This window comes from Pan paniscus, chromosome 16 (assembly GCF_029289425.2).
Source record: "Pan paniscus chromosome 16, NHGRI_mPanPan1-v2.0_pri, whole genome shotgun sequence".
NCBI classification, from domain to species: Eukaryota; Metazoa; Chordata; class Mammalia; order Primates; family Hominidae; genus Pan; species Pan paniscus.
Genome location: NC_073265.2, coordinates 24,381,744 through 24,396,404, shown reverse-complemented (window position 1 = coordinate 24,396,404; position 14,661 = coordinate 24,381,744). Strand labels below are relative to the sequence as shown.

The 14,661-nt window shown below is 36.4% G+C and overlaps 1 protein-coding gene across 1 annotated transcript in view; it reads left to right on the top strand.

Moving 5' to 3' along the window:
* Positions 1-14,154, top strand: part of DPH6 (diphthamine biosynthesis 6) — a 385,926-nt gene extending 371,772 nt beyond the window's left edge. The window contains exon 11 of the transcript XR_010109896.1: positions 11,044-14,154. The gene's annotated coding sequence lies outside the window, so the exon portion shown is untranslated. The remainder of the gene's footprint in view (positions 1-11,043) is intronic.
* The last annotated feature ends 507 nt before the right edge of the window (positions 14,155-14,661 follow it).

Sequence of the window (14,661 nt, the reverse complement as noted above, 5' to 3'; positions counted from 1 at the left end):
TCCTCACCATTATCATCATCACCCTTGTCAATAATAATTAAGCTCACAAACCTATCCCAGTTCTTCAATAGAAACTAAACGTATTAAATTTTCAGCCAGAATTGCACGTTACTTTTGGTAATAATATAGTCTGAAACACTCTGCAAAGAAAGCAGTTTACTCTAGTATAGCATTTCTCAGGGTTTTTGGCCTTAAAAGTAAAAAAAAAAAAAAAAAAAAAAAAAAATTCTTAGAGATGTCCAGTTTTGATCAGCATTATTTTCTTATGTTATTATACTTATACATGTAAAACTGTAAAACTAGCCATGAATTCCTTTATCTATAGGTTTTATACAACTATACAACCAAAACAAATGTAAAGACTAAATAAAAACAAACCTACAAAACCAATACAACTATAATTAAAAGTATTACTTTATTGTGACACATGCTGTAATTATTTTTAGTCACAAATACATACATCTTTATTTAGAAAGACAATCATTTTACTAATCTTCTTTACAACATTGATTAATAAAGAAATATCATTAAACAAAGGTATATTATACATTTACTTCTACACACTGCTAATGAGCTACTGCTAATTAATACTTACAAAAATAGGTCTCATGATAATTCTCCTTACCAAGTAAGTGCTGACTCCTATAGTGTGACTTCTTTTCTGGTTGGTATAGCTAAGCTACAATATGTCATGAAATGACTCATTTCTTCCACTATTTCTCTCTATGTGAACTATTGTAAAACCTTTTGCTCAGCATGTCGTCTTAACATTTGGCCTGTACTTGGGACAAGGGCATTGTTTATGTATTAAGTACACCTAAGCTCTATTTCTGATCATGTAAGACAGTTAAAGTAGTACATTACTCACTGCAATATTATTTCCTGATGTCAATCATAATCTCAATTGATTAAGTCAGGGAACTAAAGTCACATTCTATTAAACTATTAAAAGATAATTTTTTTTTTTTTACTAAAAAGCAGAGTTTTGTTTTTATAACTGACAAGAGAATCTGAGGGCAAGAATAGTGAACACAGGGAGGATGACTGCTATATTTAGTGCCTGCGTTTACATATGTTGGCACCAAATGAATACCTTCACTAAAACAAAGTGAAAAGTTTGCTGAAGCTTCCAGGGGGAGGCAAAGGAGAAAGAATGTTTAGGTGCTTGCTGGCACTAACACAAATGTAAACACAGGCATGAGTAATGTGACAGTGCCCAAATATAAGGCAATCATCTAGACACATCTGTAAATACTACAAAATGTTATTATTATTTTAACTCTGAGATGGGAAATAGTGCTATCCCCATTTTACAAATGAGAAAATTGAAAAGTTAAGTGACTGCCCTAAGAGCTCAAAGCCAATTAGTGGTGGAACCATATTTTAAGCCTCAGTTGTCTCGCTAGTATCAGTGCCCTTAATCAGTGGGAGTAGTAACTGAGAGAACACTAATGTCAACACAACTACATTCGTTATTTGCTTAAATGCATATTTTTATATTTTTATATTGCCTTTTTTAATGGAAAATAGATAAAAACAGAATTTTAAAAATTACTTTCAATGCCTATTTCACTTTGGCCATAAGAAATATATATTAAAATTGTTTACTAAAATGTTGATTTAAAAGGACAAGATATTACATTTTTTTCAAGAAAGTAAAGTAGGGCAGGCATGGTGGCTTATGCCTATAATCCCAGCACTTTGGGAGGCTGAGATGGGAGGATCTCTTGAGTCCAGGAGTTCAAGATCAGTCCACAGCCTGGGCAACATGATAAGATCCCTGTCTCTACAAAAAAAAAGAAAGAAAAAAGAAAGTTAAAAAACTTATCTGGGCATGGTGGCACACACTTGTAGTTCCAGCCACTTGGGAGGCTGACGTGGGAGGATCACTTGGGCCTAGGAGGTCAAGGCTGCAGTGAGCCATGATCGTGTGCCAGCCTGGGCAAGTAAGCAAAGTAGGCAAATACATCTTTTGATTAATTAGGCATTGTGGAACCCACTGGGCAAGTGTGTGTGTGTGTGTGTGTGTGTGTGTGTCTGTGTGTGTCTGTGTGTTTTAAAACCAACTGTCTTATTTCAAGGAGCAACCAAAACTGAAGGAAGGCTCTGACTTTTCTTACATTTAGTGAAAATTAGTGCAATTACTATGTGAGGATATACATTGTTTTTCTCTACAATGCCATTTTTAATTAATGAGTTGATTTATTCACTTATTCATTTGACATCAACTTATTTTTTTAATCACTTTTTTTCAGAGTATAGTAATGTATATTCATGGCAGAAATTTGGAAAAATCTATTACAGTACAAACAGAGAAATGACAGTCACCTTCTTCTCTCTCTATTTAAGCTAATGAATGTTTAATATTTTGATGCATATTCTTTCGTTAGATCATTAGATGGGATTGTGTCCCAGAGAGAGCCTTGCTTTTTGCCCCTGAATGCAAGTCGGCTCACCCCTCCTCAAAACAAATCTATCTTTACAAGTACAAGAGAAAAATGAAAATTTTGCTGATATTTTCAGAAGGAGACAAAGGAGAAGAAATACAATACATACTACACAGCAAAACAGTAGAAAATCTCTATTAGACTTCTGTTCTTTGCCATGCACCTACTTCCTATTAAACACCGACTGCATCAACTCCTTAGTTTTGCAGCATAGAGCTGGTCTTGTCTCCCATCCTCTCATCTCATTCTCACAAGTATCACCCCATTCAGTAAACAAAGGGCCATCCTAGCATCCCCTGTCTTTACAAGCCAGCAGGGGCTTGCAAGAAACATATGTATTTTCTTCACAACAGATAATATTTCCTGTCTCATTTCTATCTGTATGCACATATATGTGAATATAAGTGCACACATGTATTATGTATGTATTTAAAGGCTTCTAGTCTTTGAACCGCCTTTTCTCCCACATAATGTTTTATTTTTCCTTACAAGTAAATGTTCTTTAAATGAAAACATACATTTTTATAGTTGAACAGTATTTTATTATGGAATATACTGTAATGTATTTGACTCTTTTTGGATATTTTCATTATTAACAATTTTTGCTATTATCTACATAAACATCCTATATATTTCCAATTATTTTCTTGTGGACATTTTCAATTATTTTCTTGTAATAAATTTCTAAACTTGAATTTTGGGGGATGAATTGAATACGCATTTTAAAATTTGATGTAAATTGTCCTCCAGAAAAATGTTAGCATAACATTTTTTTTCTTTTTCTTTTTTTTTTTTTTGAGACGGAGTTGTGCTCTTGTTGCACAGGCTGGGGTGCAATGGCGCAATCTTGGCTCACCACAAACTCCACCTCCTGGGTTCAAACCGTTCTCCTGCCTCAGCCTCCTGAGTAGCTGGGATTACAGGCATGTGCCACCATGCCTGGCTAATTTTGTATTTTTAGTAGAGACGGGGTTTCTCCATGTTGGTCAGGCTCGTCTCGAACTCCCAACCTCAGGTGATCCACCTGCTTTGGCCTCCCAAAGTGCTGGGATTACAAGTGTGAGCCACCGCATCCGGCCAGCATAACACATTTATTGAGCACTTACTAGGTACTATACTAGCTGGTTGGGATACAAAAATATGTTGGATGTATTCTCTGTTATTCAGAAGCTTAGAGTTGAGTATTTACTCTAATTAAATGGTAGGCCCCTGATACCTCTAAAAGGTATATTTGAATTTGCACTTAATGACAGTTGAGAAGCTTCTGGCTCTGACCATATATTTAATTTTTAATTACACATATCACACACAAAAATACTTTCTAATTCTTGAAGCCAACAAAAAAACTTCTGTATACAATGTTTGCCAGGATATTAAACTGTTGGTATATTATATGGTTTGGCTGTGTCCTCTCCCAAATCTCATCTTGAATTGTTGCTCCCATAATTCCCATGTGTCATGGAGGGACCTGGTGGGAGGTAATTGAATCATGGGGGCGGGTCTTTCCCATGCTGTTCTTGTGACAGTGAATAAGTCTCACAAGATCTGATGGTTTTGTAAAGGAGAGTTCCTCTGAACATGCCCTCTCTTGCCTGCCGCCGTGTAAGACATGACTTTGCTTCTCATTGCCTTCTGCCATGATTTTGAGGTGGATTGTGATAGATTCCCAGCTATGTGGAACTGTGAGTCAATTAAACCTCTTTCCTTTATAAATTACCCACTCTCAGGTATATCTTTGTTAGCAGTGTGAGAACAGACTAATACAGTATATGAAACCCAAAAAGTTATTTTTTGAAGAATTATTTGTGGAATAAAAGTTGTTTCAATTTAGTCTTGAAAAGGAAATGTCTGTTTTGTTCACATAGATGTTATATAACAAAAATATTATTTTAAAACTTGTTTATGCCACAAAGAAATGATAAATGCATGAGGTGATGGTCCTGCTAAATACCCTGATCTGATCTTCATACAACATATATATGTATTGAAACATCAAATTATATCCCATAAATAGGTACAATTACAAAGTATCACATTATTATTATTATTTTTTTTTTTGAGGCAGAGTTTTGCTCTTATTATCCAGGCTGGAGTGCAATGGCATCATCTCAGCTCACCACAACCTCTGCCTCCCAGGTTCAAGCAATTCTCCTGCCTCAGCCTCCCGAGTAGCTGGGACTACAGGCATGTGCCACCATGTCCGGCTAATTTTTTGTATTTTTAGTAGAGATGGGGTTTCTCCATGTTGGTCAGGCTGGTCTCGAACTCCTGACCTCAGGTGATCTGCCCACCTTGGCCTCCCAAAGTGCCGGGATTAAAGGCTTGAGCCACCACACCCGGCCACAAAGTATCAGTTTTAAAAAATTGATGATGATGATGATGATGATGATGATTTTTTTTTTTTTTTTTTTTGGAGATGGGATCTTTGTCATCCAGGGTGGAGTGCAAGTGCAATCATAGGTCACTGTAGCCTGAAACTCCTGAGTTTGGGCAATCCTCCCACCGCAGCCTCCTCAGTAGCTGGGACTACAAGTGGACACCATCATGCTCAGCTAATTTTTATTATTATTATTTTTTTTGTAGAGAGGTGGGGTCTCACTGTGTTGCCCAGGCTGATCTCGAGCTCCTCGCCTCAAGTCATCCCCCTACCTCAGCCTCCCAAAGTGCTGAGATTACAGGCCGGAGCCACCGTGCATGGCCCAAATAAATTAGTTTTTTTAAAAACTTGGTTACAGTCAACATCTGCTAAATCCATGACTTTGAAGTCTCGGTAGAAATGTACTTAACACCTCTTTTCTCCATAAGTCTAGCCATAGTAAGCATTTACAGGCCATTTTCAGATTACCAGAATGCAAGGGATATGAGGAGAGGTTGGTGGAAATGGATTAACCTTGTGGGAAAGGCTGAATGACAGTTATTTATTTCCTAGTTTAGTGGAATAGTAGCCTTCATTGGCAAATACAAATACAATCAACTCTATGAGTACAATTTTAAGCTAAGCAGTCTTCACCAACATCTTTAGATAGAATCAGATGCCGTACGCTGCTATTTCTAATCATATGTCTTAGACATGCAGAGAATCATTAGTCTTTTTGATATTTCACATGTCATCTGAAAAACATTTTAGTCTGACTGTTATTATGGTAGTTAAAATAGACAATTTTGTGCAATTAAGACTATTAAATAATCCAAATGACAATAGATTCATTAAAAGACCTTACAGGCCAGGCACGGTGGCTCACGCCTATAATCCCAGCACTTTGGGAGGCCAAGGCGGGCGGATCACCTGAGGTTGGGAGTTCGAGACCAGCCTGACCAACATGGAGAAACCCCCATCTCTACTAAAAATACAAAATTAGCCAGGCGTGGTGGCACATGCCTGTCATCCCAGCTACTAGGGAGGCTGAGGCAGGAGAATCACTTGAAACCTGGAGGCAGAGGTTGTGGTGAGCTGAGATCACGCCATTGCACTCCAGCCTGGGCAACAAGAGTGAAACTCCGTCTTAAAAAAAAAAAAGACCTTACAATTGTCGAATGATGGCAAGATAAAAACCCTGACAAGCTGGGAATAAAGATAAAAGATAAAAGTTAGGCCTAGCAATAGCCAACCTCTTGGATGCCCCTTTTCTTCCATTTTAGAATAAATAGCCCTCATATTGTTAAGTGGGGCAGCACTTTTCTTAGACTTAAATTGGAGATAGTTATTTTATGAGTACCTAAAAGATGTAGTGATAAGAGTAAGGATAAACAAAGATTTAATTTCAGCAGCTCCATCACAACACTATACATAATACCTTACATTTTAAAAGGGCTTAGCATCCTAAAAAAAAATTAAAATGTGTGGGTATTGTATATACAGTGATTCACACACAATGTTCATCATTTGAAGTCTGGAAATAAACTCCATCTTAACCTTAAATTGTTATTATCTCTTCACAGTTGAAATGCCAGTTGAAGGCATGCAGAAATTTAAAGTAACTGATTTAACAACCTCAGACAAAGAGAACATGTCTGAAAGTTTTTCTCCACGTTTGACTTGACCTGAGAGAGTTTCTCTTAGACTTATTTTCTAAACAGTACCCTAGTACCTTGGGCCAACAAAATGGCCTTTAAGCTTGAATGAACAAGGAATTTCTTTTTTGTGTGCAAAGCTTCACTATTTCATCTTTTCAAGCTCTTTTACTGCATTCAGTGTGGAATTATATTGACAAGGGTAGAATTTATCTCCTAGAGGAGAATGCAATGCTTCTGTTAAGTGCTAATATAACATTTATGTGTTGGTACCTTAATAACAGCCCCAGCTTACCTAATGAAAGTTGAAAGCAAACAGTACTCTCTGAGATTTTATTATGACTGAAGCAACTGCAATTTGAGGCAAATTATCCCTACTTTTGTTCCCATATCAAAAACAGAGATGCTAAGGCAATTGCTACATGTTTGGTATGGAATTAGGTTCCACTCTCATTAATCTACAAGGAAGAGCATTTTTCATGTAAACAGCTCACGAGGGTCACAGAGAAGAGCTGTTTCTGTGAAAAATGCTTGTCAATAACTTTGTGAGTGAATTTTGAAATAAAGTGCCTGTAACCTGTCATTATTCCTTCCTCTCAAAGTCGAGAGTGAGTGGATGAAAATTGAGCATGTGAATTGAAAACAGGGTGAGTGTTATGGCCTTATCGACTTCAGGTAAAATGACTGTTTTAACTTGTTATTATTTTTCCATTCAGAGGTCAGGCAATGTACAGTATTAGCAGCATAAACTGCAGTGTAAGCAAATTGGTATACAAAAAGGCTATTACCTACACTCACAAAGCAGAGGAAAGTATAAGTCACAATATCAAGTGGACTTGTGATCTTTACAAAAACGAAACAACCAACAGTGCTTTGAAAAAGAATAGCATAGATATGTAAGTATGAAGTATCTAAGAGGATGAAAACATAAATACAGATGTTTAAATAAATATGTATATGTTTAGAAGGCAGGTAAGAGATACACATATTTTTTAAATTACATATAAATCATACTTGTTTTGCAAAGGAATTGTGGAATCATGATGATATTAGACACCCCACCTCTACATGTCGCCTTAATTTTTCCTGAGATCATCTTGAAAGTAATTAGCTCCTAAATTTTCAAGTCCATCTAATGTATTCTTTTGAATACCAGAATATTACTGTGGTCTCCCTTCTCCCTGGAGAAAAAGGAACTCAAGGAGCTTTGAAAATATTAAAAACCCTTTCCTTGTCTTCTAGATTTTTACTTTGAATTCTGAAACACAGTTTAGGAATTCAGTATGACTGTTAGGTTTGCAAGAAAAACATTTCTCTCAAAGTAACCTCAAGCCTATAGAAACTGTACATTCAATCCTAGTGTTCAATTTATTTTTGTTTCAGAGGACCATCTAGTTTTTCTGTTTCTGAATCTGATTTTTCCATCACTGATACTGATTTTTCTATTATAGACTCAGGTGGTCAGAAATGGGCAGATTGGCCTAGAAATTAAAAGAGGTTATAAAAGGACTCAATGATTGAAAGCAAATTCAGAGAGAGAAAGGCTTACATATAATTTTGAAGACATGTTCATATGTCTACTCATCAAATTCCCAACTAAAATAAAAGGCTTAAATTCTTTTACTTCTAAGCAAGTTTTCCGTGGCTTCAAAAAAAAATTATAATGATCTAATATAAAAGAAAGATAATATGTTGGCATTTCTTTGCTTCCCATTTTCTCAGTTTATTCATTCCCTGAGTGAATATTTACTGGTTGGACATTGTACCAATCATGATAATACAATAATCTCAGGAGAGTAACTGCCTTTATCTAGGGAGGAAGAGAGAATAAGGACAGTAGTGAGATAAATTGTCACGATAACACTGGAAGAATGCAAGCTCCATGGAGGCAAGGATTTTCATGGTTCTGTTCAGTTACATGTCATAAACACCTAAACCAGCACCTGGCATAGGGAAGACACATGATATATTTGTTGAATGCTGAATAGGTGTGATGGGGCATACCAGTGCAATTCAGAGACCAAGGGATGGTCAGGAAAGACTTCCCCAGTAAAAGATAAGTCTAACCTCTGGGAATATTGACATGATTGAGCCAAGTAGAGTTAGAGCAGGACCTTCTGTATCAATGGAACAGAGAATTCCAAAATTGAGGTTAGAGAGAAGAGAGAGCTGAAAGAATTGCTGTGAATTCGACATGGCTGCAGCAGTGAGTGAGGGGTGGGGCATGCAGAGCTGGTTGAAGTAGATACAGGACAGACTCTGTAAGGCCTGATGAGTCATGCTAAGAAGTTTGGACATTAGACCAGAATCCATTGAATAATTTTAAGCATGCAGGAGCTTGAAAAAAAAAAAAGGCAGATACATTTTAGGAAAAGATTACTCTAGCTGAAGTGTGGCAGATGGATTGAAGAAGAAGGTTGGAGTTGAGGAGACCAGTTAGGAGGCTTTGCAGACATCAAAGCAGCATACAAATGACAGTGGCCTATATTTAGGAAAAAGTAAAACAACAGAGAGAAATAGGCATATTTAAGTGGTTTTAAGGTGTTAGAAATGACAAGATTTGTTGGCTGCCTGGAATGAGGTGAAAAGAAGGAGCTAAGTAAGACAAAAGAGACAAAGGTAAGACCCAGTTCTACAGCTTTGGACAACTGAGTTGATAGTTGACATTTCCCAAGGTGAAAAAGATGTTTGGTAAGGAAGGTAACAAGTTCACATTTGGACATGCTAGATTGTTTAAAGTATCTTGTTGAAATAGCCCGAGTTTCTGTACTGATCCCAGAAATCTGGGACAGGTTTAGACCCAGACTAAGTCCATTACAGCTAATGGATGAAACAAATCTAAATACCTATCATAGCACTTAGAAGCAATCGTTTTCATACATTCAAAACAAATTGCATTTATAATATAAAAGTTTTTTTTTTATAAAAGTCTTTATGAAATGCAAAAGTAGCGGGACATGGTGGCTAACACCTATAGTCCCAGCTACTCGGAAGGCTGAGGCAGGAGGATCACTTTTCTTATAAAAATCTTTATGAAATGCAAGGGTAGAAGGGCATGGTGGTTCATGCCTGTAGACCCAGCTACTTGGGAGGCTGAGGCAGGAGGATCGCTTGAGCCCAGGAGTTCAAGACTACAGTGCACTATGATTGTGCCTGTGAATAGCCACTGTGCTCCAGCCTGGGCAACATAATGAGACCCCATCTCAAAATTTTTTAAAGAAATGCAAAGGTTTACAAAGAGCAAACTGTTTCTGAGAGTTAAGTTATTGTAATTATCCTGAATTGTGACTAATCAATGAAAAGAATGGCACCACAGACTAAGTTACCACAAATGATGCTCTGTATGCTTTAGGAATTAATTATGAGTATATCTGTACAGGTGAGACACTTAAATATTTTTGCACTTATAGCTACATGACACGCAAGCACTAAAATAACATATTGAATTGAACATACAGATTGAGCATCCCTAATTTAAAATCCGACATGCTCTGAAATTCAAAACTTTTTGAGCACCAACATGACGGTACAAGTTACCCTAAACACCTTGTTTTAACAGTAAATAAGTGTAAGAAAATGATTGCTTGTCGGTAGCATATAAATTCAGAGTCAGAAATGATAGTGGTGTCAAATAACCAGAGATTGTCCACATAGGTGGCTGAGATAGTGACAGCTTTGCTTTCTGGTGGTTCAATGTACACAAACTGTTTCATGCACAAAATTATTAAAAATATTGTAAAATATTAGGCTGGGCATGGTGGCTCATGCCTGTAACCCCAGCACTTTGGGAGGCCAAGGCAGGTGGATCACGAGGTCAGGAGTTCAAGACCAGCCTGGCCAACATGGTGAAACCCTGTCTCTACTAAAAATACAAAAATTAGCCAGGTGTGGTGGCATGTGCCTATAGTCCCAGCTACTTGGGAGGCTGAGGAAGGAGAATTGCTTGAATCTGGGAGCCAGAGGTTGCAGTGAGCCAAGACTGCGCCATTGCACTCCAGCCTGAGCAACAGAGTGAAACTCCCTCTCGAAAAAATAAAAATAAAAATAAAAAATATATATATATTATAAAATACTATTTTCAGGCTATGTGTGTAATGTGTATACAAAGCATAAATGAAGTTTGTGTTTATATTTAAGTCCCATCCCAAGTATTCCAGAGTATGCTAAGTATTCCCAAGTATTTCAAAATCCAGAAAAATCCAACGTCTGAAGCACTTCTGTTCCCCAGCATTACTGATAGGGAATACTCAACTTATATATACCCACATATATTTTTAAACATATATAATTTCTTATATTTTATCTTGCTTGGTTCTACAAAAGATATTAGAATAAAGATAGAAGAACTATTCAAAATGCAAACATCTATAACCCCTAGTTTATATTGGCAATTATAGACAACAATTATTAATTAAGAGCTAATTAACTGAACTACTTTATGTGTTTCAACCTATTTTCATTTATTACATAATTTTTAATTTACTAAATATGTACTTAGTGTGTATATGTAAACCTAATAATGTTTCTGGAATACTAGCAGATCCATTCTGACATCAGCATCCAGATTGTTGCCTTTTATTGCTAGGAAAACCACACAAGTGTGATGCAGTGGCACAGGTCGTATCCTGATGGTGGTGGTAATTCCTAGTCTTCCCAGAGATACTGCAACCAAGTGGCATGTCACTGCAGTGGCAGACGAACCATTTAAAAGGAAGCATTTTGCTTTGAAGAAGAAAGCTAAGGGTTTTCAAATGGAATGTGAAGCTGTGGCATCCAGTTCTGCTTCCAGTGCATCAACGCTCATCTCTTTACAATGAATGTCACCTTCTACCTCCCTATCTGATGTACATAGGACTCTAGAGGACCTGATAACTGTATTTGTACAAGAAAGGGGAAGAATGTAAAATTCACCAAGCTCCACCATTGTGTTTTAGAATATTCTATTTAAAAATACAACATTATGATGCTGAATTTCTGCAAGCAGGTAAGAAGACCATTAGAAAGGCAAAAAGAAAGTGCAGATTGTGGAGCAACATCATTTGTGCTCATCAGAGAGAGAGAATAACATAAGCAGCATGGGAGACTTTTGCCCCCTATCCAGTCAATGAGAGTGTAGGATGAGACATAGGAATCCACTGTTTCCACTGCTGTTCTCAGCTCTTTTATATCTTCTGTGTGAACCTCTTACTACTCTATGAGTGATTGCAGAGTTTAAAGCAGTGCATTTTTCCTACTCGACAACCTTCTTTATTATATTCCAAATCATGTTTAATGTATAATGATGCACACATTATACATTCATACATGCATATTAGTGAATAGGTTTGTACCTATTTGTAGTGAATAGGTACATAGTACCACGAATACTATTCTTTAGAGATGACTTACAGAATTTAAACCAACCCCAATGTAAATCTGGCTTCATGCTCCAAACACATAAGTAAAAACCAAAATGTCATCCCCCACACCAGCTCTGACTCAGAGGGAAGCTCCACCGTTTATTTTCCAAGAGCATTTTACAGAAAGGGCTTTGATTCATGGTGCTAAGAGACAGAAACACTCAAGTGTGCACTTGGCATATTTTGCTGTGTAGCTAGCTACCAAAGCAAGGGTTCTGAACCAAGAGACACATTTCATTCTCATCATGGAAGTCAAGCTCAAGAATGAGACCATTTTGCTGACCAACTGGTTAATTTCCAATTTAAGCAGCAGTGGGAAGTTCTCACTCTTTCCAAGCCAAAGATAGTTTTGGTTTTTATTTGACCAACTTCATGTAAATGACACTGACCGACAGTTGATTCAGAACAATCAAGTCCAATTTGATGTACTATTCCTTTATCAAATTAGCCTAAATTGCATGCAAAGCCCCTCAGTGGGTTTTAAAATGCAGTTGTATGTCAGACCTTGCTATAGGTGCATTTGAATTCAATATTTGCCAATTAAATTGTACTTTGAACATTTCATGGAAGTTAGCTTTTAAAATGCATTTCCTACATCAGATATTTCTAAAGTAAAGTGAATAACTACCTGCTCATTTATCTTTTTGTCTAAATACAGATTTTAATATACTTCATTTGTTTAAAGCAAAAGCCTTTCTAGAGCTAACATTTAATCTTTAGGACTTTTGGGGATTGATTGTTTCTTTGCAGGCTGAACAACATAATAACAGTTATGTCCCACCAACATTGTGGTATTATTATCTTTACATTGCAACAAAGAGAGCAAGGCACAGTTGCTTCTGGTCATGATTCCGAGATCAGTCACCTGCCTCCTTCATGGATAGTAAGGTAGAGGATCGTTGTTATATGAGTTCTGGTTCAGTGTCCTTTTCACTGCTCTACTGTCTACTGCAAGAAAGAGAAAATAGGTGTATGAAAAATAGAGAAGTGGCTGCTTACCATGTAAGTCATGAGAAAGCCTATCAGTGACTTTGAAATCGGCTCATAAAGGGAAAAACAGAGACTATACTAATAAATTCAGTGCCTAATTAGCATAAATCTTTTTACAGCCTTGGGATTTTTCCATGGTTTAATCCTTTGTGAAATAAAATGCTCCATAATGGTTTATAACACACCATCCTGTGGCAGCTTTAGTTTTGGGGAAATGATACATATGTCTTCATAAAACAAATAATTCAGAGCATATCTCTTTACACCTGTATGCTCGTTTTTAAGGGCAGGGTCTACACATTCACATTTTCATGAATATGATATGAATATGATATTGATTAATCTGTGTTAATTTAACTAATATAAAAGATGGTTATGGAAGTTAGCTTTTAAAATGCATTTCCTACATCAGATATTTCTAAAGTAAAATGAATAACTGCCTGCTCATTTATCTTTTTGTTTAAATACAGATTTTAATATACTTAATTTGTTTAAAGCAAAAACCTTTCTAGAGCTAACATTTAATCCAAGATCCCAGCATTTATTTTTCCTGCACTTAGCCTGAAACAATACTACAAGGAAATTCAACTGGACATTCTCTAATAGATTTAAAACATAAAATAAAGAAAGCAATGAAAATGTGACAGAAACAAACTCCTCTCATTCAGGAAGGAAAGAATGAAACAGAGCCGGACAGAATCTGATTGTTGTTCTACTAGGAGTAGTTTTAGAGAAAATATCAGCCTAGTAAAATGTATTTCCTTTTTGCATCTTGCCTACTTAGCTGCTGACATTCCACGGTCTCATATTATTCTCTGAATAAATTATACTCATTTTGTTTAAAAAATTTTTAACATATATTTAAATAGTGCAGTTTTCGGGGGAAGAGGAACTGTGCTGAGCTGTGCGTTATACTAATGGCATTCGGTGCAGAATGAGTCATCATGGTTTTATTTATTCATTCATCCTTGGATCCTTTTAAAAGTCTCCAAGGCCCTAATGACCATCATCATTATCATCAGTAAAAACTGCTTTCTGGTGAAAAGGCAATAGGCATTAAATTTAGAGGCAGCATTAAATTATCGGTAAAGAGGACTTGAAATGGTACTACATGCATATTCCTGGACACAATATACTGAAAGTTCATATAGCAGCACTCAAGCAATCTCTTTTATAAAGTTTATGATTAAGATATTCTTTTCTCTTTTCAAGGCAATACATTTAGCTCAGAAGAAAATAAAATATAAGCCAGTTTCTATGTTCCAGGTGTAAACACTGGAAGTCAAAGGTTTCAGCCATAACAAGGTTCTTAATTATAAATAAAACTTTTAAAAATTATCAGTATTAAAATTTTATTTCAAGCATTTCCCCTACCTATGACAGTTCCTTACATTGTCTAGTGAGTGAGTGAAAAAGCAGTGAGAAGAGTTTTAATAAACTTTGTTAAGTCTTTTTTGTCTCAGACATACTTTAAATATCCCAGTGTCATTCAATAAGCTAATGGAGGTCTTACTTCTCATGTAATCTCCAGCAACAGAATTAGACTAGATCCGCAGGGCCAAAATCCACTCATTCAGGAATGAACTTGTGTGGCATTGAAAGTATGGGAAAATTAGTACCTTGTGATAAATCAAGAGCATCATTACACTTGGCAGTCCTCATAACTTTCCCTTATCCACAATCCCATCATAATTTGGGTAGGCGATGACATTCAGAAAGATATCAGGAAGAGAAAGGACTAGAAAGTTGACTTCTTAGGTTTGTGGAAACATTGTAGGTTAATTCAAAGTGTTCTGAATTTGAAGCAAGGCTGC